General features: G+C 42.1%; 1 protein-coding gene across 5 annotated transcripts in view; it reads left to right on the forward strand.

Annotated features, from left to right (window-relative positions):
- The window catches only part of ESRRG (estrogen related receptor gamma), a 700,961-nt gene that overhangs the window by 204,797 nt on the left and 471,310 nt on the right, over positions 1-24,854 (forward strand). For 4 of the 5 annotated variants that reach the window (XM_055419897.2, XM_055419903.2, XM_055419900.2 and 1 more), the window contains exon 2: positions 8,484-8,575. The gene's annotated coding sequence lies outside the window, so the exon portion shown is untranslated. Of the gene's footprint in view, positions 1-2,077; positions 2,169-8,483; positions 8,576-24,854 lie in introns of all 5 variants that reach the window. The other variant, XM_055419899.2, reaches the window with a different exon arrangement.

Raw genomic sequence — 24,854 nt, forward strand, 5'->3', positions numbered from 1 at the left:
CTTTTGGTTTCTGTCTGTCACAAGTTGGACAGGGGTGTCATTCCCTGTGAGAGAAGCAAAGAACTGGTACGACCTGGTTTGTGTTTTAAGAAAACAACTTTGGAAATGAAATAGATGCTCAGGTTTCAATTGGCTAGTTAATTAGGGTTGTTATTAACAGACCAATGGCTATATGTCCATCTGAAATTTCCACTTTTGCTTGTCTGCTTTTGCTGTCCAAAGAATCAGGCCATATAATGATGAGTTAGATTGTGTCTTGCCATTCAACCTGATCCATGCAGACGTGGTACCCTTGAATCAAAGGCCAATGGTCCAGGTAGAGGATCAAGATATGTAATGTACTGGGCTTCAGCCCAGTGATTTTTGCTAAGTGCGTGTCTGTTTTCAAGTGTTAAATTCTTTCAGGTGTTAAAGATACAGCACCTCATGTACTGATGGTATAATCTGAATTTTCAGTGTAAAGGCTCAGGGTTTCCTGTGGTGATGCTTATAGCTTTGTTTAATTGGGAAGGCCTATAAAAGACATTGGGCTTCCTTGGTGGCTCAGTGGTAAAGAATCCGCCTGTCAATGCAGGGGACATGGGTACCCTGGCTAAGGAAGATCCCCTGGAGAAGGAAATAGCAACCCACTCCAGGATTCTTGTCTGGAAAAATCCCATGAACAGAGGAACATGGTGAGCTACCATCCATGGGGTCACAAAGAGTCGAATACTACTAACGACTGAACAAGAACAAGATTAACATAAAGACATCACTAAGAGTCCAGTGTTTGTACTTTTTGTTTGAAACACAATCTCAGGCAGATCCAAACCTAAAAATGGATTAAATCTGTGATTTATTGATTCTAGTTGGTTACTGGTCTATTTTAGGTCAGTTGCTATTTTTGGAAAGACTAACGCTGATAATGACAGACTTAGGTATTGAGGTTTTTCAAAAAGTTAGTCCATTTGATTCAGTTCAGTTCAGTTGCTCAGCTGTGTCCAACTCTTTGCGACCCCATGAATCACAGCATGCCAGGCCTCCCTGTCCATCACCAACTCCCGGAGTTCACCCAAACTCATGTCCATCAAGTCGGTGATGCCATCCAGCCATCTCATTCTCTGTCATCCCCTTCTCCTCCCTCCCCCAATCCCTCCCAGCATCAGAGTCTTTTCCAGTGAGTCGCATGAGGTGGCCAAAGTATTGGAGTTTCAGCTTTAGCATCAGTCCTTCCAATGAACACCCAGGACTGATCTCCTTTAGAATGGACTGGTTGGATCTCCTTGCAGTCCAAGGGACTCTCAAGAGTCTTCTCAAACACCACAGTTCAAAAGCATCAATTCTTTGGTGATCAGCTTTCTTCACAGTCCAACTCTCACATCCATATATGACCACTGGAAAAACCATAGCCTTGGCTAGATGGACCTTTGTTGGCAGAGTAATGTAAACCCTTCTAGGGAACAGCTCTCCTCCTCCAATATTTTTTTAATAATGGTGAGAAGTGAGTTCCTCTGAAACTAACTTTCCCCATGTCAATCTACCCTATTGAATTTTTCTTTTAACTGTGGTCTGCCAGAAAACAGAACTAGGGCTTGGCACACCAGTTTTGATCAGACCAACCATCAGAATCATAATGTCCTAAGTACAAAGCTCACTAATTGAATTTCATTAGCTGGACTGAAATATAGCAGCCAAGACAGAGAACACTGTCGGCTGTTTTTTATGAGGTCCGGAGTCTAAAGTCATTTTTAAAATGTGAGTGATGCAATTTCCTATATCTTTCATTTAAAATGCTGCTTGGTAAACAGTGTTTCAGATTAGTGTATTTGTAATTTAAATGAAGACAATACATCAAGCTGAATCTGAAAAGAAAGGAGAAGTTTAGGAAATGATTCATGCCCCCTTTTGTGTGATCTACTGTAGAAAATAATAAATAAATAGGTAAGGAGAGGGAGAAAAAAGGTTTGTGAATTTTGGAGACAAAATTGAACTGTTTCTAAAAAGAGTGAGTCCCAATAGCTAAATCTTTGTTTTCTTCAAGCAGACTAATACATTCTGCCTAATTCATTTTTTATTTTCTCTCGGGGTCTGCTTGCAGATTTGCCTCAACAAAGGAAGCATCATGTTACATCTTTTAAATAATTGATGACTCTCAGTCCGAGCCAGCTTGAAGGAAATTCTGAAAATAGGTACTGATTGAGCAAATGCCTGCCTTCTCCCCGCTGTCTCCCTCTTCAGCACACCCCACTCATCTTTTCCATAGCCTTTTGCGTCTTCACCTCCATCCTGACAGCAGAGGAGGGTGATATCATCTGGGCTTGGGTTTACCTACCACTTGGTCCCCCTTGTTTATTTTATATCATGCCATCTATTTTATTAAAGACAGGGGGAGCTGTTAATTACAAGCCAAGTGATGTAATGAAAGTCTCTTAATTAATCATCAGAAATGTTACGGCATAATCACCACCAGAGACAGTTTGTTGGGAATGTAAGAAACTGGACTTGGAGCTTCCTAAATTCAGAGTGTGCTGTCTCCACAGGCCAGATTACCCCTGAAACTGGGTCGGCTGTGGCCGTGCCCAATTCCAGTTCTTCCTATGCATTTAAATTCTGTGAGCTGATCTGTGTTTTTCCCCCCAGAGAGAGAAGGGCCTCTCCATTTTGCTTCACTCCTGGGATCATTAGTGATTGTCTGTGATTCGGAAAGGGCTTCCCAGATGGTAAAGAATCCACCTGCAATGCAGGAGACACAAGAGATGTGGGTTTGATCCCTGGGTCGGGAAGATCTCGTGGAAGAGCAAATGGCAACCCACTCCAATATTCTTGCCTGGGAAATTCTGTGGACAGAGAAACCCAGCAGCCTACAGTCCATGGGGTCTAAAATAGTCAGACATGTCTGAGCAACAGCATGTGTGCATGACTCAGAAGAGCCTTTATTGCTTTCACGTGGCTGTGGTTGGTAGACCCTTGGACTGGTCCACAGTGAACCTGGCTTCCTGCCCTGACTTTGAAGTTACTTTCCCTTCCAGGGCCTCATTTTCTTCACTGACGACATGAGGACTTTGGAGTAGACCATCTCCAGGATCTGTGCCAGCCGTGGCATTCTTGCATCCTTCAGGGAAAGGGGTGATAAACCAAGGGGAGTTTGCCCTCTATTTGAATTTGACTGCATTGAGTACTCCAAGTTTGAGTGAATGAACTGTGTGCTCACTCATGTTTAACCTTCCTCTTTCCTTCCATTATTTTTCTTTTCTCTTAGTTTTTCACCTTTACTTTCTCCTGCTGCTTGTCCTTGTTCCTTTCCCTTTCTGACTTTCCATGTTTCCAGGGTTAAAGTGGAAGAAAAATGGTTGGAAATGCGCTAGAATAGAGGATCTTGGCCACTTATTTTTAAAATACCATGTCCTTCTTATAGAAGAGTTCTCTCCCTCAGAAATGACATCAGAAGATAGCCAATATTATTGGATTTAGGAAAACTAACTATATAGTGGCAACTACTGGGAGATCTAAATATGGAACTCTTAAATTGGAGTTCAGCTTTACTGGAGGAAAGCCTTACGTTGTATCCATCAATGAAAAAGCTGTATCTACGTTGATGGGCTATTATCCATTCTCAAAACTATACCAATCTCTGGCCTACTCTTCCTTTCAAGGGTCATTTTAAAATACCACGTTGAATATATTGTTCCCTGTTTCTCTTTTAATTATAGCACACTTGATCAGGGGATTGTCAGACTGAAGTCATCTTTGTTCCCAAAGATGTACATCTTATGCCTTCCCAGGATAATCTTTTCTTTCTATGTTAATGTTTATTTATTTATTTGACTGCACCGGGTCTTAGATGTTGCATGTGGTATCTAGTTCCCTGACCAAGAATCAAACCCAGGTTCCCTACATTGGGAGCATGGAGTCTTAGCCACTGGACCACCAGGGAAGTCCTATGGATAATCTTTTCTGATTGCCTTTTTTGAAATCTTGAAACAAATCTTCAAATAATCACACTTATTTATAACGATGTGAATAACATATGGCTGGGAGTCTAGAAAGCTTTGGAATTTATTCTGCTTATTGTCTACTACTGACAGTGTACTAAAGTCATATTAGTTGAGTCAAAGGAACTATTATTGTTCTCCCTTTTATAAAACCTCTGCCATTAATTTACATTTTGAAAGTGTATGATATCCAGGCTTTGGTATCTGTTAGTATGTTACAGGTGTTATTGTTTAGTCGCTCAGTTGTGGCCAACTCTTGTGACCCCATGGACTGCAGCATGCCAGACTTCCCTGTCCTTCACTGTATTCCAAAGTTTGTTCAAACTGATGTCTGTTGAGTTGGTGGTACCATCCAACCATCTCATCCTCTGTCGTCCCCTTCTCCTCCTGCCTTTAATCTTTCCCAGCATCGGGGCTTTTCCAGTTAGTCAAGTCTTCCCATCAGGTGGCCAAAGTACTGGAGCATCAGCTTCAGCATCAGTCCTTCCAAGGAACAGTCAAGGTTGATTTCCTTTAGGATTGACTGGTTTGATCTCCTTGGGACTCTGAGGAGTCTTCTCCAGCACCAAATTTCAAAAGCATCAATTCTTCGGTGCTCAGCCTTCTTTACGGTCCAATCCTCACATCTGTACATGACGACTGGAAAACCCATAGTTTGACTATACAGACCTTTGTCAGCAAACTGGTATCTCTGCTTTTTTATATGCTGTCTAGGTTTGTCATAGCTTTTTTACAGGTTAGTCCTAGTAAGACATATTCCTCAGGTTTTTGGAACTGAAAATATGCTTTTCCTCAAGGATAGCCATTATTGGGTTCCACTGTAGTGCCACCATAATTTATGAACATTATGTGCTTAATAGCTTCTCTTTGTGTTGGAATATCTATTAGAAGGCAGAGAGGTAATTCGCCATCTTCCTAAGGAGGTTACTACTCAGAGCTGCTGGTGGTGGGGATTGAGGTGGTGCAAGTTCTCTTGCCTTAGGGTCAGTGACTGTGAGTGATGGGAAACTGGTAACTTGATTCTCTGGCTTTGCTTTAAAAATAAACTCTGGGTTGGGGGAAAAAATTCAGACGCTTTCTCCTCCAGCCCCACTTTGTGCAGTCATGGTGATGTGGCACCATCACATTGTAATCTTTGTGAAAGAATGTCCAGCGAAGTTGTGCAAAGCAGAAATCTATGTGCGTGTATCTGGTAGTTTTTCATCCTGGAATGAATTTATTTTTTGTGACTTCATATGTCCAGTCTCAATAATGAATTGAGGATAGGTAATTCCCAGTATATAAAATAGCAGTGTCCCACTGTACATTGTAAAACTGGTTGTTTGTAATTCAGACTATCTTCTGATGAGGAAAAAGATGAGATACATGGTAGTGAGTTTCTCAATTACCCACAAAAATCTCTATCAAACTGTGACACACCTTCAGGTCTACAACAGGTTTGTTTTCTATTCTTTAGTACATTATCTGCAATATTGAAGAAGAAATCTTCCACCTGGGTTGGTTGTCACCATTTAGAATGAAATTGATCTGGGGATATGTATATTACATTTTGTAGTAAGAGGAGACCATTGAGGTAATATGAATAAGTTCCACATACCCTTCCAATGCCCATCCATCTTCCTTCATTACCAGTCCCTGAATGGAACAGAGTCTGAAGTGGGGCATGAAAGATTTATGGCAAAAGTATGCAAAAACTGGGGGAGGGGGAAAAGTGATCAAAGGGCTCGGTTCTAATTCCTCCTTTATCCCTACCTTTCAAGAACCCCCAAATAACAAGACCCCAATTAGCCATGGACAATTAGCTCATGTCCCATTGGGTTCAGAAGACTCCCAATTCTTCTATCAGGAATTCTAGAAGCACTAGGCATCTATCTTTCCTCTACTTGCAACAATTTCTGAGGTCTTGTGCATGTCTAAAAGGGAGTGTAGTGACTAAGGCAGTAACTCTTCCTCCCCAAGATTCCAAGACCAGTGTCCCACTGCCCACTGACCTGGGCTGCCCCTGCAAGTGGTGGTGGTCACACTAAGAAGATCCTGAGTTGAATGCCTCTGCTCAGAGATAAGCACTACATGTGAGGTCAAAAGGAGAAGCTGTTCCCAAGACTATAACCACAGTGTAAATGTTAGTTTGAATTTTTATTGATTTCAGAGATAGGCTTTGACCAGTTACGTATTTTAAATGTGAACTTGAAATCACAACCACATTGGTCATGACCATTGGCATGATTACCTGGACAGTAACATATTATCTGATGAACTCAGCCCCAGAAGGATTTTTGTCCTTCAAATCATTCTTTCATACTCTGGAATCCTAGACTTTCTTTATAATAATAATAATAAACAATCTAAATTAGATTCCAAAGGCATCTTACCCTGTAGTGTCACTTGAGTGAACTCTCTCTTAATGTTTCATTATATTTGTACAAATTACAGATTTTTAACAGGCTTCCTATGTTCACAGTCCTAGAATATAAATAGGGTTAGATTCTCACATGCAACTGATTTAGCCTTCTTTCTCATTAAAGTATATCAAATATACCCTATTTGCAGAGCATCTTTTTTTTCTTTATTTGGAGGGGGGTTCTTTTTTTGTTGAAATGTAGCTAATTCCTAATGTCATGTTACTTTTAAGCATACAGAAAAGTGATTCAGTTATATATACATACAAAACTGAATTTTTCAGATTCTTTTCCATTATTAGAAGATGTTGAGTACAGTTCCCTGTACAGTAGGACCTTGCTGTTTACCTATTTGATGTATAGCAGTGTTTCTCTGTTAATCCCAAACTCCTAAGTTAACAACACCCCCTGCCCCCTATTGTCCCCTTTGGTAATCATGGCATTTGTTTTCTATGTCTGTGTGTCTATTTCTGTTTTGGAACTAAGTTCATTTGTATTGTATTTTTTAGATTCCACGTATAGGTGGTACATATGATATTTGTCTTTCTCTGTTAGTTAGCATCTCCCTTTCTTGATTCTACACGCTGTCGAATTCCATTCTATGCCAGAAGCCTCCTTGGTCTCCTGGCTTCGTTGATCATCAGCCTTCCCTCATGCAAAAACTTTTAAAATGATCCCTTTGTTTCTCGAGTGCTCTAATAGTTCCTCTTCAGTGTGAAAGCAAATGATCAAAGTTTGGTTCCAATTGCTTCTTGTAGTCTTGGGGTATTAAGGCAAAGTTGAAATTGAAACCTCAATCTTGTTTAATTGTCAAGCATTTTACTTTTAACTTCGTTCTTTAAAGAAAAGGCAAAAAGCTGTGGGTTTGAAGGGTGTCTTGAGTGAATACGATTTAGAGCCCCTCTGAGAATCTTCTAATCACAGCACAGGCATCTCTTTGAAGTGTTCACTCCCCGAAGTCTACAGTTACCACATTCATGCCTCAAGGGGTGTGATGGGAATGGCCTGGTGCCATAGAATTAATGAGTTTCCCACATCTTTTACTGAACAAACTGCACAAGAACCTGCACCAAACAAATTGTTAGGACCCTTCAGTTATCTGTTGGTCACAACCTTTTTTTCTTCTCCCTTCTCCCTCCCCTGGGCCCCAAGTCCAGCACAGAATCCCCCTGGATATCCCAGTGATCAATGTATTGCTCCGAACAGTTTTATATTAGGGTATAGATATGAGATCTGTTGAGTTAGATTGTATGGAATTGCCATTTTTGTAGGTCAAGATCGGTAAAACATTGACATTTTTACAAAATTAGTTTCAATCTTTAGATTAGTTTCAATCTAGCCATTTCCTCTGATAAACACTCTATGAAAAAACAGGATTTTGAAAAAGAGCGCGTTTGGTAAATGCACGGTGGGCTTATTGAAAACTGAGACTATGGGATCCCTGGTGGGCCTGTGGTTGGGAATCCAGGCTTCCAAAGCATGGAGTGTGGGTTTGACCCCTGGTCGGGATTCTAAGATCCCACATGCTACAAGGTGCCACCAAATTTAAAACAAACAGAAACCAAAAAAATACCGGAACCTTCGAGTTTTTCCATTAGGAAACTTGTCCTTCTCAACCTGCTTCCTTTTGTCTCATATTGAGAATGGGAGAAATAAGAACCACCCCCCACCCACACCATTTGGAGAAACTTGTTTGTTTTGAGACCAATGTGAAATAAGTAGAAAGTCCCTTGAGCCCTGTGATAGAAGGATTTTTTTTTCTGAAAGTTATAAATGGGTGTTAAAATGGAAAATGCTTTCAAACCTTAACCAGAGCATGCACTATAAATAAGAGGGAAGCGGAAGATTAATAAATCTGATAAAGCTGAGAAGGAAGAAAACTTAGAACAAGCCATGAGGACTGTCCCTTAGCGCTAGTGTTAATACAGCCCTGAGTATATATAGGAAAATCAAAGACTTGCAGAAGGTGGCTAAGTCATAGCTATTAATGTGTGCTTAACTCTCTTGCCTGGGAGATTTTATTAAATGCAGCAGCCAAAGAAATTGACCTCACTTTTTTTTTTTTTTTTCCTTTTTTGGGTTGGATCCTTGCTCGCGCCACATAAATGAATAGAGCTGACAATTTACTGGTTCATCAGTGAAACAATATTACATTATGAAGATGTAAGGAAAAAATTCTACGCTAACATTGTTGCAGTTTGAAAGGTAAGCTGTTCCCTAAAAAATTAGGAGACATGAATGATCTTTTAAAGCCACAGAACATAATGCCACGTGTTCCACACTAAAGAGTTAAATGGCCTCTTCACGTCTTTGTCCCTGTGATCCTGGCAAGGATTTCATTAGTATGTGAAGAGTCACCCATGTTTCCCTCATTCTGTCTTTTAAAATGCAAGAACATTGTTTTCAAGTTTTTCACAGGTTTTATTTTATGGGATATTCCGGCAAATGGGACTTTAAGGAGTACGTGTTGCAATGATATCATGGTTCTTTTTGAAAAGTTTTGCTGTGATTCTACTGATTCCCTGTATTGGCCATTAAGATGCAGCTGTCAGGGTCAGATTATTTCTTACATTTTCTGTTTCGGCAGTGCGCGAGAACTTCAAGTATTATTGTTCTCTTGGTCTTGTCCTGTACTTAAGATAGGAAGCCTTCTCAATTCTGCCTTCTGTGAACTCGGTAAAAGTACTTGCATGCTGTCAGGTACCAGTTGGATGCCTAGTTCTTTCCAAATATATATAGATGTTAAGTCTTCTTCACTCTGTTTTTGAAGGAAAAGCATGTAATGCCTACTTTTCTATACTTTCATCAGTTACTCAATTGGTCCTGGACCCATGAACCCTGCGGAGAAGGCAGTGGCACCCCACTCCAGTACTCTTGCCTGGAAAATCCCATGGACCGAGAAGCCTGGTGGGCTGTAGCCCCTGGGGTCGTGAAGAGTCGGACGTGACTGAGCAACTTCTCTTTCACTTTTCACTTTCATGCATTGGAGGAGGAAATGACAACCTACTCCAATGTTCTTGCCTGGAGAATCCCAGGGATAGGGGAGCCTGGTGGGCTGCCGTCTATGGGGTCACACAGAGTCGGGCACGACTGAAGTGACATAGCAGTAGCAGCCATGAACCCTGTGGTAATGACTTATGAGGATCATAGTATGGAGGGGTTCTTAAATTGGAAAGGGTCTGTGTTTCCATCAGATGCTCAAACAGGTTCACAACTCAGGAAGGGAGGCAAACCATTGCTGTGCATGGTTCTCCAAGGTGGGATCAGTGAGCCATCAGGTACCCATCCTCCACCCCCGACTCCACCCCACTGCCCCAACCCCCTGGACAGACCAAGAATGCTGGAAACCATGCTTTCCATCCTGCCTGGTATTGAACCCTCTAGAGTCATTGTGTTGCAGGAAAGGGGACCCCTCTAGGGCCCAAAACTGGGCTCTTGTCTAACACTCAGAGGTGAATTGTCCGAGGAGACACGTGCTGATAGAGCAAGTGAGTTTATTGGGAAGGGCACCCGGGTGGAGAACATAGGGTAAGGGAACCCAGGAGAACTGCTCTGCCACATGGCTCGTGGTCTCAGGTTTTATGGTGATGGGATTAGTTTCCGGGTGGTCTTTGGCCAATCATTCTAATGCAGGGTCTTTCCTGGTGGTGCTGGCATCGCTCAGCCAAGACGGATGCTAGCGAGAGGGATTCTGGGGAAGTGGACGGACACCCGGTGTCTCCTTTCCACCTTTCCGGAACTCTTCCCGTTGGTGGTGGCTTATTAGTTCTGTATTCCTTATCAGGATCTCCTGTCATAAAACAACTCATGCAAATGGTTACTATGGTGCCTGGCCAGAGTGGGTGGTTTCAATCAGTGTGCTTTCCCTAACAATTGGATTATCTGAACAACGTTCAACAGATTCCTGCTTCCATGTGGAAAATGGCCTTCAGAACTGGCCATTACGTTTTTCATCACACCCAAGCTGCTTCATTTGCAGCATGATTTAGGCAATGGGAGAATACACTTCCATGTGTGAAGTGGGTTGAAATGAATCTGATGTTCTCTGTGTTCCTTCAGCTCCAACAATCATGAATTGGAGTTCTGGCCCCAGATCATTCAGTTACATGATTCTGGGATGTTATCTGTTGTTTTGGGTAATGACAATTTAGTTTTAATTGTTGGTAATACTTCAATCTGTGTTTCTTCAAAACTGTAGGTACGCCTTGCTTTAAGAAAACTGGATATGGCCTCAACTGCATGCTGACGGTGTCTTTTCATGTACCTGCACTCTCAAAATAGCTTGGCTTTATAAAATAATTTATCATGAGATTCCTTTAAATAACTAACTCTCTTAGAGCATTTAAAATATGATTTGATTTGAAAAAAAATCAATGTCCAGTCACTCAACTTTTCAAGAATGCACCTGCTTTGTAATGCGAGGCAGGAGAAGGGGGAAAATCAAGCAATAGGGAATGAGGGTCTTAAGTGAGCTGAGGAGGAATTAATTTTAATTTAGAGAAGAATTTGCCTTTCTAGAGTTTCCCAGGGAAAACACCTTCACCTTTATCACCTCCAAAGTACATAAGGGGAAAAAAAAGCAGGTCAATTTGAGTTTGGAAAAGATAAATCTATTTCTTCGCTGGGTCGCGTTCTGCATTATGCATGTGCGTAAAAGTGAGGTTTGCTTTGATCCTGACTATTAAAAGTTTATTTTTAAACTCAGACCGGGCAGGAATCCAGCGATGCTCTTACCCCCTGCAGTACATCCTGGTTTCAGGTCCCCAGCCTGGCGGAATGCAACTAAGCAGCAGGAAATAGTTGAAATGTGTGGAGACTTGATGGGTGCTGAGGGTTTTTTTTTTCCCCCTTCTTCCCCTCCATTTTTGAAATTCAAATTGAATGCAATTTTCAGCTCATTTGAGCCAGAATATACTGTGGCTGAGCTTCAGTGGCTCTTAAATTCAAACTCACAGGAGAAAACAGATATCATCTGTCACAGAGGGTGGGAGAGAGGACCCTCCTGCATTTTATTCATGGAAGACGCAGCTCTGGTAACTAATGCAAACCCTTCTGACTAATCGACTCATCATTCACCAGCAAACTTATCAACTAATCAATGAAACCTTGAAGACACCCATCTGATGAGGTCTGGGAGCAGTTTCCCCCTCCCTGTGAAGAAGATAATTGTCCAAGTCTATTTTTGTATCGTTGGTATTTTAATACTTTTTTTTTTTGCAAACTGAGACAGACCATCACGGCAATCTTTTTTGCTGCCCTTCCTGACTATTTTTATTGTTTCCATCTTTAATGCCTTTGTCAAAGCTCTTTATTTATGACAGAATTAGCAGAAAGCTTACTGCTGGCAAAGTGGGGTCCAAATTTTGAGTTGTTTTTTTTTTTCTTTGCTGAACAGACTGTCTTGGGGCAAATATAAGTGCCAGTGAAAGAGAAAGATTTACTTATTTACAGGGTGACTGTTTCAGAATGGCTTGAGAATGCCTTTCCTGAAGTTTCCCTGGGTATCTGCCCAAGGAATCCATATAGACTTGGGCGCAGGATAATCTGAGATCTCTCCTTCAGAAAATGATGTGATATGACAATTCTCATTCTCAAAGGTAGCTCTTTTGCTTTACCGCTGGTGCTCATCTTGGATTATTTTAGTGTTAGCCAAAATTTCCATGCCAACATGAAGGCCATTAGCTTTCTCTTGCTTTCGTTTTTATTGTTGTTGAAGTTCATGAGAGACAAGTTAATTATGACGTTATTTCAAAAGAAGCAGGAATCAAACAATTTGATCTTTCAATACTATCATTTCTAATGGAGTTAGTTTGTAGCCATCACACCTGGTGTTTAAGAACGCTCTTGCAGTTAAGTGTGTGATCATGCCACATATGTTTATGCACAAGTCTGTGTCCTGGCATGTATGTGTGTGTGTGCATTTACAGGTCTCCAAGGTTTCCAAGAATGTAACGGCAGGAATTTCCAGTCATTTTTACATTAATAAAGGCATCCACCACTTTACCTTGTTAGTAGTAATGGGCTTATGCTTTAGGTTTCTGTTGGAAGAAGTTTCACTGCCTTTATAAGAAAGAATATCTTGAGTTGTAACCTGTTTTCTCACTATTATATCCAAACATAGCTACCAGGACTGTACTGTTATTTCTTTCTATAAAGAAACCAAAACCCTACCTTGACAGATAGCTGACTTTTAAATTCATCAATAGGATTTATTTTTTCTTCTGGAATATCTGATCACTTCAATCCACAAGTAATTACTGAGTGCTTACTATGTGCCAGGCATTTGGTGGGTTAAGATTTGCAAATATAAAATAGTGGTTCTCTAACCTAAGTGAGATAGACATTGGAGGTGAAATTTCAGCATCCTTTGGCTGGGAGAAGGAGAGGTTTGTAAAGGTACCTAGGTTCTCAAATGATTCTCAAAGATGCAGACCCCTCCTTTTCTATAGTTGATAATCACTGGTGTAAAATATTATCTAATTTGGAGGTGGGAGAAAGGATGATATGTAAAATAGTAAAAAAGGTAATAAAATATGCATGCTGGGATGCTAAATATAATTAATATCCCTTAAAAATGCTTAATGGCATTGGGCAAAAGAGGACCAGTGGGATGCTCTCATCCTGTACTCTAGGATGGGTAGTCCAGGGGTCAATGGAGGAGGAAAGAAGAACCAGTTCAGGAAGACAAAGCTGGAGTCAATGGGAGGATGCTTGGGGTAGGGGAGCAGTGTGTTTCATGGTGTTCTGGAGCCTTCTCAACCCAAGAAAGCCAAGCATTAAATTTCTAGGAATTTTGTAAGCCAGCTTTCATGAAATATTATGAAGAATTAAATTATATAAACTTAAAGTAAGTCAGTGATCATATAAACAAAAGTAATGAATAGAACTTATTGCTTCCTAATAATTTTCCCCCATAGATCGCTATTTCCAATGCTCTTGAGGTCTGCCTGTTGTATTTGAATGATGGAAATACTATCTGCTGCTGCTGCTGCTAAGTCACTTCAGTCCGACTCTGTATCTAATGGTGCCCATTTCTTCCTAACTACATACTCCACGATGCCATGTTGGTGGCTTGAAATCAGCCAGGATGGGAATATTTATATTGGTGAATGAGAAAAATCGGGGCTTTTTTACTCATTTGAGAGCCAGTTCTTAAAATTCCCCAGGCAGACTCTGGATTTGGGGATGGAGCTAAAGACCTGGGAAGTGTTGAATGGGAAAAAAGTCAGAAGATTGAGTTACATAAGGAAAATAGGTTCACCTTCCTGGAGAGAGGGCATTAAGGTAGGCAAAGGGTTTACAGTTGATTTAGAAATCTTTTGGAACTATTGAATATCTTTAATACTTTTTATTATTATTATTATGGGCTTCTCTGGTGGCTCAGATGGTAAAGAATCTGCCAGCAGAACAGGAGACCCAGGTTCAATCCTTGAGTCGGGACGATCTCCTGGAGAAGGGAATGGCTACCTACTCCAGTATTATTGCCTGGAGAATTCCATGGACAGAGGAGCTTTGTGGATATTCACTATGGAAAATTTGGAAAATAGAATAATAACTTGTATTCCCATAATGCTTTCTAGAGCACTTTTGAGTGCTTTAAATAGAATAAATCATGAAATCTTGTTTACAGCCTCATAAAATAGTTGGTATTATTCTCATTTTAAACATAGGGAAATTGAAGTACAGAGACATTGAAAAGTTTGGTTGAGTAGAGGAGATTTGACTTGAGAGCAGACAGTCCCACTCTGGGGCTTCCCTGGTGGTGGTAAAGAACCCGCCTGCCAATGTAGGAGACACAGGTTTGATCCCTGGGTTGGGAAGATCCCCTGGAGAAGGAAATGGAAACCCATTCCAGTATTCTTGCCTGGGAAATCCAGTGTACAGAAGAGCCTGGCAGGCTACAGTCCATGGGGTCACAAAAGAGTCGTACATGACTGAGTGACTCAACAAGTCCTGCTTTGGAGTTAGCCATGCTATTCTGACACTCAGTGGAGAAAGTGACAACCAGCTTAACCCTGCCACCTGGAGAATCTTTGAGAAACTGGACCAAGAGTGGGATCATTTAGGAAGGAGATGGAGACTCTTTCGGTTGCAGACCCGGATTTGAGTTGTAGCGAATCAAAAACATGAGGATCCCATAGCAAATCAGCCTGGAAAATCAATGGTGCCCAATTCAGAGACAGACAACACTTGGATGTGGTCTCGAGGAAAGGTGAATCATCACAGGAATGAAGCAGAAAGAGAAGAATCTTAGGGAGAACTAACCTTTAGAAGAAAAACATGCAAACAGAAAAAGAGGCAGTGAATAAGAGAATGAGCAAGCAGAAAGAGACGGGGAGGACAGGAGGCATAAAAGCCAGTGTCAGGAAGATGAGGTGAGTTTGGGGAGGAAGCAGCTGATTCACAATGCCAAGGGCTTCAATGGTAATGGAATGATTTGTTGTCAAGTTGCTTTACATGTGAAAGGGGGTGGGGGCTGTAAAATTTGGGTTGCCCCAAAAGTTTGTTTGTGTTTCCCATAAGATGTGTGGTCAAGTGATGCCTTCAGATGAGCAAAACTGGCAGATTTCTAAGAGTTCATGATAATGGGGAAAGGAATCTCTTTAACCAGCATTTACTGAGCATCTTCCATGAGGACTGCTAAGGGCTGAAGATAAAGAGACATATGGCAAAGTTAAAAAGTGTTTTGTGAAGGGAAAAAAGACAGAAGCACAATCATCTTTTGCCATGCACACCCAGCAGTCACTCTTCACATTTTTTTAATAGCTTTTTCTACAAATTCTAATGTTTATAGAAATTCTGATCTAACTAGTTTCATTTTCAACTCAACCATGCGACATATAGGTCTGAAGTTTACTTAACATATCTTCTTTTTAATGAGTATGTATTTATTAAAGGTACCCCTTAGATGGACATATCATAACATATATAACCATTCTCTTAGTGATACGCAGTCAACCCTTTTACCTTTTTTAGTTTTCAGTAATGCTATGTAATTTGTTTTTTATTCTTGTGCTCTTATTCCTGTAGGATAGATATCTAGAATAGGATTGCTGAGGCACAGTGTATCTGCATTTTCAGTTTTATAAGAAACTGTCAGTGGATCGTTAAAAAGTTACATAAATTATACATATAAAACTTATGTGTTATAAACCAATATAAACATTGTATAAGTTAACACATCTACCAACACTGTACGACTATCGATTTCCCAGTTAGCCACGGTTCTATCAGACTTTCAATGTTTTTGCCAATTTACTGTTGAGAAGTGGAGTTTGAGAGTCATTTCAATTTACATTTTAAAAATTGTGAATGAAGCTAAGCATCTGTTGTGATGTTTATTGGTCATTTATATCTTTTTTTTAGTGAATTTGCATTTTCATATTCTCTTGGCAATTATTTGTATTGAAGTCATCATCATTTTCCTTGTTATCATTCTTTTCACACTAAGAATGTTAACCTCCTTTTCTCTTAAATGTGTTGCAGAAATCTTTGTTTTATTTAACCTTTTTATTTTGCTTGTGGTTCTGTTTTGTCTAGAAGTAGTCGAATATGTTTATTTTGATTTTGTGTGTGTGTGGCTTCATGTTTTCTCATCTAACTTAGATTGGATCCCTCTCCAAAACAAAAACAATATTTATTTTATTCTTAATCTTTTTAGACAATCTTTTTAGTTTGTATTGGGGTATAGCCAATTAACAATGTTGTGATCATTTCAGGTGAACAGGGAAGGGACTCAGCCATACATATACATGTATCCGTTCTCCCCCAAACTCCCCTCCCATCCAAGCTGCCACATATCATTGAGCAGAGTTCCCCATGCTGTACAGTAGGACCCTGTTGGTTATCCATTTTAAACACAGCAGGGTGTATGTGTTCACTCCCAACTCCCTAACTATCCCTGCCCTCATCCTTCCCTTGAGCCTGCGTTCATAGACTAGTTAGGAAGACAGCTGCAGAAAATGGGTATTTCCACGTTCTCTGCTTGGTGTTCTGAGGGATAACCGAGCGCCGTGGGTCCCCAGAGGTGGGTTCTTAGAACACTGGCAGAGGAGAGGGAGGGGTCTGTCTGGCTTCTCAAGGGGTTGACATCTGAGCTAAACCCTTAAGGCTGAGGCCAGGGAGGTAGGGAGGGCTTCCAGCTGAGGGAAATGGCAAGTCAAAGAGACTTGAAAACTTTGAAAAGTCAGGAGGCTTTACAGAGCAGGGAAGCAAAGCCCCTGTGGTTTCTCAGGGTAGGTCAAGGGAAAGCATTTTTAATATGAAGGGAGAATGATTTTTTTAATTCTTTAAAATTTACACACACACACACACACACACACACAAGCGATTATTACTTCTATGAGAAATAAGGAATTTTAAGCTGAATGAAGCTCTAAGAATGGGGTTAAACAAAGTAAATAATGAATAAAGATAAGAAGTCCCTCCCCACAAAAGTATTAGGGATTGAAATCAGTGTGCCTTACTTTGGGACCGGCTGGTGACGCGTTCCTCCTAGCTGAACTTGACCTTCAACCTCTCAACTTTCAAGCCTCACTGAGGGCCACTCTAGAATAGAAAGTGAAGTCGCTCAGTTGTGTCCGACTCTTAGTGACCCCATGGACTATAGCCCATCAGGTTCCTCCATCCTTGGGATTTTCCAGGCAAGAATACTGGGGTGGGGTGCCATTTCCTCCTCCAGAGTACCATCCTGTGATCTGTAGCAGGGTCCTTCCTGCCTTACTGGGCAGATGAAACCTCCACAGCACTATCTCACCACACACTTCTAATTCCATTGCACCGTTGTGTTCTTCTGATCTTCACGTTAAAAAGTGTAACCGCATTTCACAACATATACAAAAATCAAGTCATTATGTTGTGTACCTGGAACTCAGGCAATGTTCCATTATCAAGGATATCTCCAAAAAAAAAGACAAGAAAAGTATAACTATTTGTATGCTCCACCCACAGGTTTCACACTTGCAATTCCTTCTGCTCAGCACGCCGCACATCACTCTGTCAGGCCTACCAGGATCCCACTTATCCTTAAAGGCTCAGCCTAAACTTCACCTCCTTCCTGCAGCCTTCCCTGATCTCTTCTGCTGGAAGAGCCCTGGATGTAGAAATGTACACTGGTACCATTTAAGACTCATCCTAAAACAACAAAGTGTTTCAGTTGTGTCCGACTCTTTGTGATCCCATGGAACATAGCCTGCCAGGCTCCTCTGTCCGTGGGGATTCTCCAGGCAAGAATACTGGAGCGGGTTGCCATGCCCTCCTGCAGGGGATCTTCCCAACCCAGGGATCCAACTCGAGTCTCCTGCATTGGCAGGCGGGTTCTTTACCACTGAGCTACCTGGGAAGCCCCATGTAAGTATAGTTTTAAATGTAGATAAAACTTTCAGAAGGGCAAGAACTATGTCCTACCCTTCTTGGCAGTTCTCAGGCCTTTAACACAATGAAGTTTCAGTTTCATCCTCCTTTTAAAAAGTCTAGAAGATCAAGCTCATCTGTACAAACAGACCTGTGGACACAAAGGCAAGGACAGATGAGGGGTAAGATTGCCCCTGGGGTAGTCAGAATGGAAAGTCATTTCCTGAAGATAGGGGTTAGGAGCTTGAGGAGAGAGTTATTTTAAAGAAACCTCAGAAGAAAGCGAGGCCAGGAATGCACAGAGGATCAGTAAATGAATCACCTTGTATTCTTGGTGGACGGCCAAGTTGAGTTTAGACGGAATGAATGGATAATGAGCCACGTTCACATCTTCCTTCACCTCTGGCGACCAAAGAGTGATGTGGATAACAGAAGAGACCTGAGACTATCTAAAGCAGAAAGACAAGGGTGAGCAGAGAGTTTCAAGATGCAGGCGAAAAAGAAGGATGCCTGCTCCATGGGAGAAGTGAGTCAGAGAGGTTCTTCAGAAGGGATGTGAGTCAGAAAGGAAGATTACATAATAAACTTGGCGGCGGGTCTGTGACTGAGGACAGTGGTGAGAACGTCGACCCTGGTCTTTGAGAGGAAAGATGTCCAAGGAAACCGTGTGGTGCCTAATAATTTGAGGGTGGTATGTGTGGGCAGGAAAGTGTTGAGGAGGGAGCTACGTGCAGGGAGTCAGACACGGTTTCTCTGAGGACTTTGGGAGGATGAGGGCATCACAGGTGAGGCTTGGAAAGAGATCACATATTTAACACCTTCACAGTTGAATAGCATCTTCAGTTGGGAAGGGAGGTCTTTGTAATCTTCTCATTTAGTCTTTAGGAAAAAAAAAAAAACGCCTAAAATGCTTCATGTCATCTCCCAGACCGACTCCCCGCCTCCGCCACCCTGCCTCCACGGTCCACTCTCCACCTGTCTCTCTGTTCTCTCTCTAAACGCCAGCCAATCCCCGAAGGCTTATGTCGTTTCTCATTCATGCCTACAGCTCTCTCGGTCTGGAATAACCTTTGCTTCCTCGCCTAACTCCTTTAAAACCGTAGGTCTCAGCTTAAAAACATTCTTAAAGCATCCTCCATCCCCCCTCCACCCCCACACACTAGTTTGAAAGGCCTTCCTGACATGCTTCCAAGCATTTCTCTCCTATTTTTAACATTTGTGGGACAAGTTGTTCCTTCTTGACTGTCCCTTTGCTCTTCTAGATTGTGAGTTCTGTTTCATCGCATCTTCTAGGACTGTACCAGCCACCAAGAAGTTGCCCTGTAAACATCTCCTATGTGAGTGAAGGAAGGAAGAAATGTACATTTAAGTGATGTATTTTCACCATCATTTGTTGACTGAGCCCTCCATGCTTCTTCTGAAACTAAGTATAATCACAAAACTTGACTCCAGTGTGACTTGAACATTCCCATGCAGGTTTGGGAAACCAGGGTTAAAGTTTTCCTCGTGTCTTAACCATTTCTAAACATTTCACTGACATCAAGTCCATTCATGTTGTTGTGTAGTTATCATCACTACCCATCCCTAGAACTTTTCATCACTTCAAACTCTGTATTCATTAAACATTAATTCTCCATACCCACCTCCACCCAGCTCCTAGCATGTTCCACTCCACTTTCCAACCCTGTGAATTCGGTTACTCTAAATACTTCATGTAAGTGGAATTACATAACAGTGTCCGATATATTTCATTCACCATAATGTTTTCAGAGTTTATCCACACTGTAGCATGTATCAGGGAGAAGGAGATGGCAACCCACTCCAGTGTTCTTGCCTGGAGAATCCCAGGGATGGGGGAGCCTGGTGGGCTGCCATCTATGGGGTCGCACAGAGTCGGACACGACTGAAGCGACTTAGCAGCAGCAGCAGCATATATCAGAATCCTACACCTTTTAAAACTGAATAATATTTCATTGTATGTCTGTGCCGTATTTTGTTTTTCCATTCATTCGTTGATGGACATTTGGGTTGTTTTCACAGGAGAGCGGTGATACACCCTCCGTCATGTAATCTGGTAGCCTGTGGGATGGTCAGTGATAGAGTGTGGTGGATACAAGCAGGGGAGGAAGGACAGATAAAGGAAATTATAATATGCATGGCAGAACCTACAAAAATATCCAAGAACATGGAGATTTAGACTGGAGGGAGAAGAAATGTTTCAGTTGGACCATAGCAGCCTTGATAGGAAGAGGGTGATAGACATGGATACCACAGGTTTCAAATGATAGTAAAGTTTGAGAAGTAGGTTTGAGAGAGACTCATTTTTCCCTTTCCATTGTTATCAAGATGAAAGGAAAGAATGAATGCAAAGGGGCAGAAAAGAAGGAGATTTCCTTTGAAAGGAAAAACTGGAGGAAAGAAGTGAGAGAAGGATGGAGGAAAAAGGGGAATTTGGGCACAGTGTAGTGCCTTTCCACAGGACACGGGGTGAGATGTAACGGTGGAGAAGAGCAAATCATGTCTGAGTTCAAAGCCGTCCCACAATCTTCATGAAGGAAGATCAATGAATATGATCTATAGTTAATGACAATCTGAGGACAGTGACCCCACAGCCACCATCAGGAACCAATCCCTCATGTTCAATCCAACAAGTTCAGAAATCTTTTCTTGACTTCTCAGTCGCTGGAGAAAAATTATTCATACTCATTCCATCAAAATCCCTCACATGCCTAAATTCTTTCTCAGTTCAAGATCAGAACGGGATTAAACTCTTTTCCCTTAACAACTTCTTAGTTACAGTTTTCTAAGCCTTTAATGCCCTTTGAATTGTCTGCTCTGAGTTCTCTTGGGTTAAAGTATAGTCAGCCCTCTGAATCCACGGGTTTTGCATCTGCAGATTCAGCTAACTGCAGATAAAAATGTTCCCCAAATTTCCAGTAAGTTACAAAAAGCAAAACTTGAATTTACTGCACAAAGGCAACTATTTAAATAGCATTTACTGTGTCTTTCTGTGTATTTGCAATTGTTTGCAGAGCATTTACATTGTATTAGGTATTATAAGTACTCTAGAGATGATTTAAAGTATATGGGAGGATCTGTGTAGGTCTTATGCAAATATTGGGTTGCTCCAAAAGTCTGTTTGGATTTTTCCATAAGGTGTTATGGAAAAACCCGAACAAACTTTCTGGCTAATCAATACTATGCATGCCTCTCTCTCTCTTTACAAATACACACACACACACACACACATACACACACATATATGTCGTGTCCAACTCTTTTGTGACCCCATGGACAGTAACCCGCCAGGCTCCTCTGTCCATGGGATTTCCCAGACTAGAATACTGCAATGGGGTTGCCATTTTTTCTGCAGGTCATCTTCCTGACTCAGGGATCGAACTCACATCTCCTGCATTGTAGGCAGATTCTTTACCACTGAGCCACCAGGGAAAACCATACATATATATATATGTGTGTATGTATATACACACACACACACACGCCTGTCCGTGGAGCCAAATCCTCTGCAAATACTGAGGGGCCACTGTACCCCAGGGGGGAATAGCTGGATTTTTCTTGCATCCTGTTTGAAACTAATGTTCTCTTTAATTATCTTGTGTGTTCATGTGATGTTGCCGGTACCCAGTGTAGCACTGGCCTTACCGTAGCCTGAGAGGGTGCCATGTTTCTGAAAGCAGCCTGATGAGAAGGGCCCATTATGTGCCATGCCCATCAAGCTCAACCTCTCAGCCTAGAGGCAGAGCAAGGAACTCTCCAAGATGTTGCCGGCTCGGAGACTGTGTTACCTTTCTGGAAGTGTTATTTTTTCTCTTCTGCTTCAGAAGTCCGCTTTGTGGGTCCATTTCAAGTTGCCTCTGATCTTGAACGGTGGCTTCTCAGCCCCTTGAATCCATCCTTGGGGAGGTTCTCACTGGTCACTTTGCGGAGGCCCCCTCAGGCCAAGAAAACCTCCCTCACTTTGTTTCTAGTTAACCCTTGCCCTTCGAGGGGGTGAGGGGCCGCCTCCCTTATAGTCTGTTATTACTTGCAGGTGATTAGCAGGTGGCTTCTAAGCGGAAAGGAACATTGCCGCAGGCACTGCGCTCCCATAGGCGCTTGCCATTTTGCTACAAAAGAGAAAAATCAAGTCTTTGAAGAGTATATATACACTATTCATGTCCTTAGAAAGAGAGGAATGTCTATAAAATTTCAGGAACAGTATTAGATTTTACTCAGTTATCAGAGGGCAGAACTATTGGGTTATGGCTCAGGCTGCTTTCGGAATTAAAAAGAAGCAGTTGCCATAGCTGAGCGTCCAGTCTTTTAGTAAAAGCTTATTTGAGACTTTCTCTCTAGATGCTAATCCCCCCCCAAGTTGTACTCTAGTGAGACAGAGTGTCCGTGAAATACAGCAGTGGGGGCTGTGTTGAGCTGTTCTTTTTGCAGAGGGACCTAGCTTAGTAAAGGTGTACTGGCTCTACAACTCATTTGAGCAGATGAAAGCCCTCGTCACTACCTCAGTCCTCCAAGCTTTTTTGTCACCTACACTGCTACCTTCAGATCCCCCAGGGAACATATTATATGCTTCTTTCAACATCTCGAGCTACTGTCCCCAGCCTTAAGTGAAACATTATACATTTTTTTCCACGCGGATTTCTAAACGATCGCTACCAGTGCAATGTCCCATCAGAGCCATTCCCCCCTCCACCTCCCGCAAATCCATCAGTAGATCAGTAACCAGTTCATTTTCCTGAGTCTGAAATGGCTAGCTTCTCTCCTATTATATTTCATTGCAAAATCAAAAGCCCAGCAGAACTCTGCCCTCCGCTTTTTCTGCCACATTAACATGGCCACGCCGTTCGATATTGGGATTCAAGGTGTGTTAGAACCACAAGCAAGAACATACGAGGAGTGATCCCCTCCTCAGCTTGGGGCATCCCTGGTGGCTCCAGTGATAAAAAAAATCTACCTGCAATGCAGGAGACACATTCAGTCCCTGTGGGGGTCACAAAGGGTCAGACATGACTGAGCGCACACACACACATACTCAGTCTTCCTGGGAGGGAAGCTGGTTGTGTTGAAGTAGCTGGTTGTGTAGCAGAATGGGCCTGAGAACAAAACCTCTGCCTCCTCAGGTTTTTTCCCTCTGGATTTGATTCTCTATTGTTTAGTTGCTCAGTCATGTCTGATTCTTTTTCGACCCATTCATGTTCTGCAGCCCTTCAAGCTTCTGTCCATGGGATTCTTCACGCAAGAATGCTGGAGGGGCTTGCCATTTCCTTCTCCAGGGTATCTTCCCGACCCAGGGATCGAACGTACAATTCCTGCTTGGCAGGCAGATTCTTTACCACTGAGCTACCTGGGAAGTCCTTTGATTCAGTTCTGAATGTGGAATGTGTCCCACAGAGCATCTGGCCAAGTCCATCTGTACCGGCATTGCCCCAGTGTGCCTAGACCTGCTAAAGCAGAGTCTCTCGGCCAAGAGGCTGGCATTCTGTGTTTTAACAACTGCTCTAGATGCTTCTTTGGGTCTTGCCAGAGTGGAAAACACTGGCCTATTCATTCCTGCTTCTGGCTGGCAGGGGTGTGCCGGATCTTGGGGTTGTCTAGGGGAGTGGGCAGTGGTTTGTGTGGCTTTTGGCTCTGGCTTGACTCAGGTTGTTTTGTCCTGAGGAGACCGTGAATGCTGAACAGCAGGCTCATTTTGAAGGAACCAGGAAGAGAAGGGAGCCTGTTTAAAAAAAAAAACAAAAAACCCAAAACAAAAACTGAAGGGTGTGTGCCGTTTTATTTGAGAATAACCTTAGGAGGTATAAAGTTGAAATACTCCCCAGGGCGACTGCCACTGTATTGCTTGTCTCAACATGTTTTATATGACAACAGTGATAAAGGCTGTTTCGCCATCCTGTTTAAGTCACAAAACCAAGTGGATTCTTTGTTTTTCTGCAGAGAACTGCATGTGGTTCCTATTCCTTGATAAGGTGGCTTAGAAAAGTGACCTGTTGTGATGACCTGGAAATCTTCTTGAGTACAATCCTCTAGATAGTGGTAGATGATAGTGAAGAAAATCAGGAAGCTTTGGGGTGTGCTGTGAAAAGCTGCTGGTTGTAAATATACATAAGGAAGACAGTGTGCTTTTATTACCTAGTGAATAAGGCAGGCCGGGGACCAAGGAACAATTGAAAACAGTATCTTGGATACTTAATTGAATTTTAGATTTTCTTACCTTACTGGATATTGTTCTGCTGTTTGTCTAACATGCATTTTTGCCCTGCCATCAATATACCCAAGCTGGAGCTGCAAACTATATCAACAACCCCCCAAAAGCTATGATACTAGCCTTTCTTGTATTTGCAACACTGTTTGGATTACCATGGCAGCCATAGTTTTGATTATGGAAAGCCCAAATGATAACTTGTCTATCAGAGGTGGCTCCCTTTTCCCTATGGACAGAAGCTTTGTATGTAGATTTTCCTTCTAGGCTGGATGTTATAATCTGCTCTAACAGACAGCTCTTTGGCTCATGGAATGAACTGGAGGAAGGTGACGTCCTGGCTGAAGGGGCTGCTGGACAGAGGCCCTCGTGGAGATGAACTAGACCTTCTGGTCCCAACGTGCTCATCCCTTGTGAATTGAAGACCCAAACGAGCCATTGCTCTCAAGACCTGCTTTTGGCTTCCCCGTCGTACCAGTGGAAATCCACGTTAGAACAGAGACTTGCTTGAAGTATCATCTGGTAATCTTCCTTGACAACATTCAGGATTATGCTGGGAGGGCAAACAAGTCATTCCATTGCAGCAGCGGTCATGGCAGTACACGAACCACAGCAGCTTTCCAATGAGAGCCCTGGAGGGGATAATCACAGGAGAGAACAGCTCACCCTCAGCAAAGGGCAAAGTCCCCTTGCCCTTTGTTTGGATCTGCTTCCTGTCCCTTGAATTTCTCTCCAGGATTGGAGAGCTACCACACCATCTCTATTTCTGGGCTTCCTTATTCTGAAAGCTCTTGCAAAGCTAAATAATCTACCCCTTAGGTAAGCATAAATCATTGTCTACCTTCTTTGCTCCTTGAGTAGACCTTTTGATATATTCATTAATTATGGCTGCTGCCTAGTGGCACAGTGATGGCTGAG

The sequence above is a fragment of the Moschus berezovskii genome, chromosome 17, assembly GCF_049115385.1.
Source record: "Moschus berezovskii isolate FMDL1 chromosome 17, NW_MosBer_1.0, whole genome shotgun sequence".
Taxonomy (NCBI): domain Eukaryota; kingdom Metazoa; phylum Chordata; class Mammalia; order Artiodactyla; family Moschidae; genus Moschus; species Moschus berezovskii.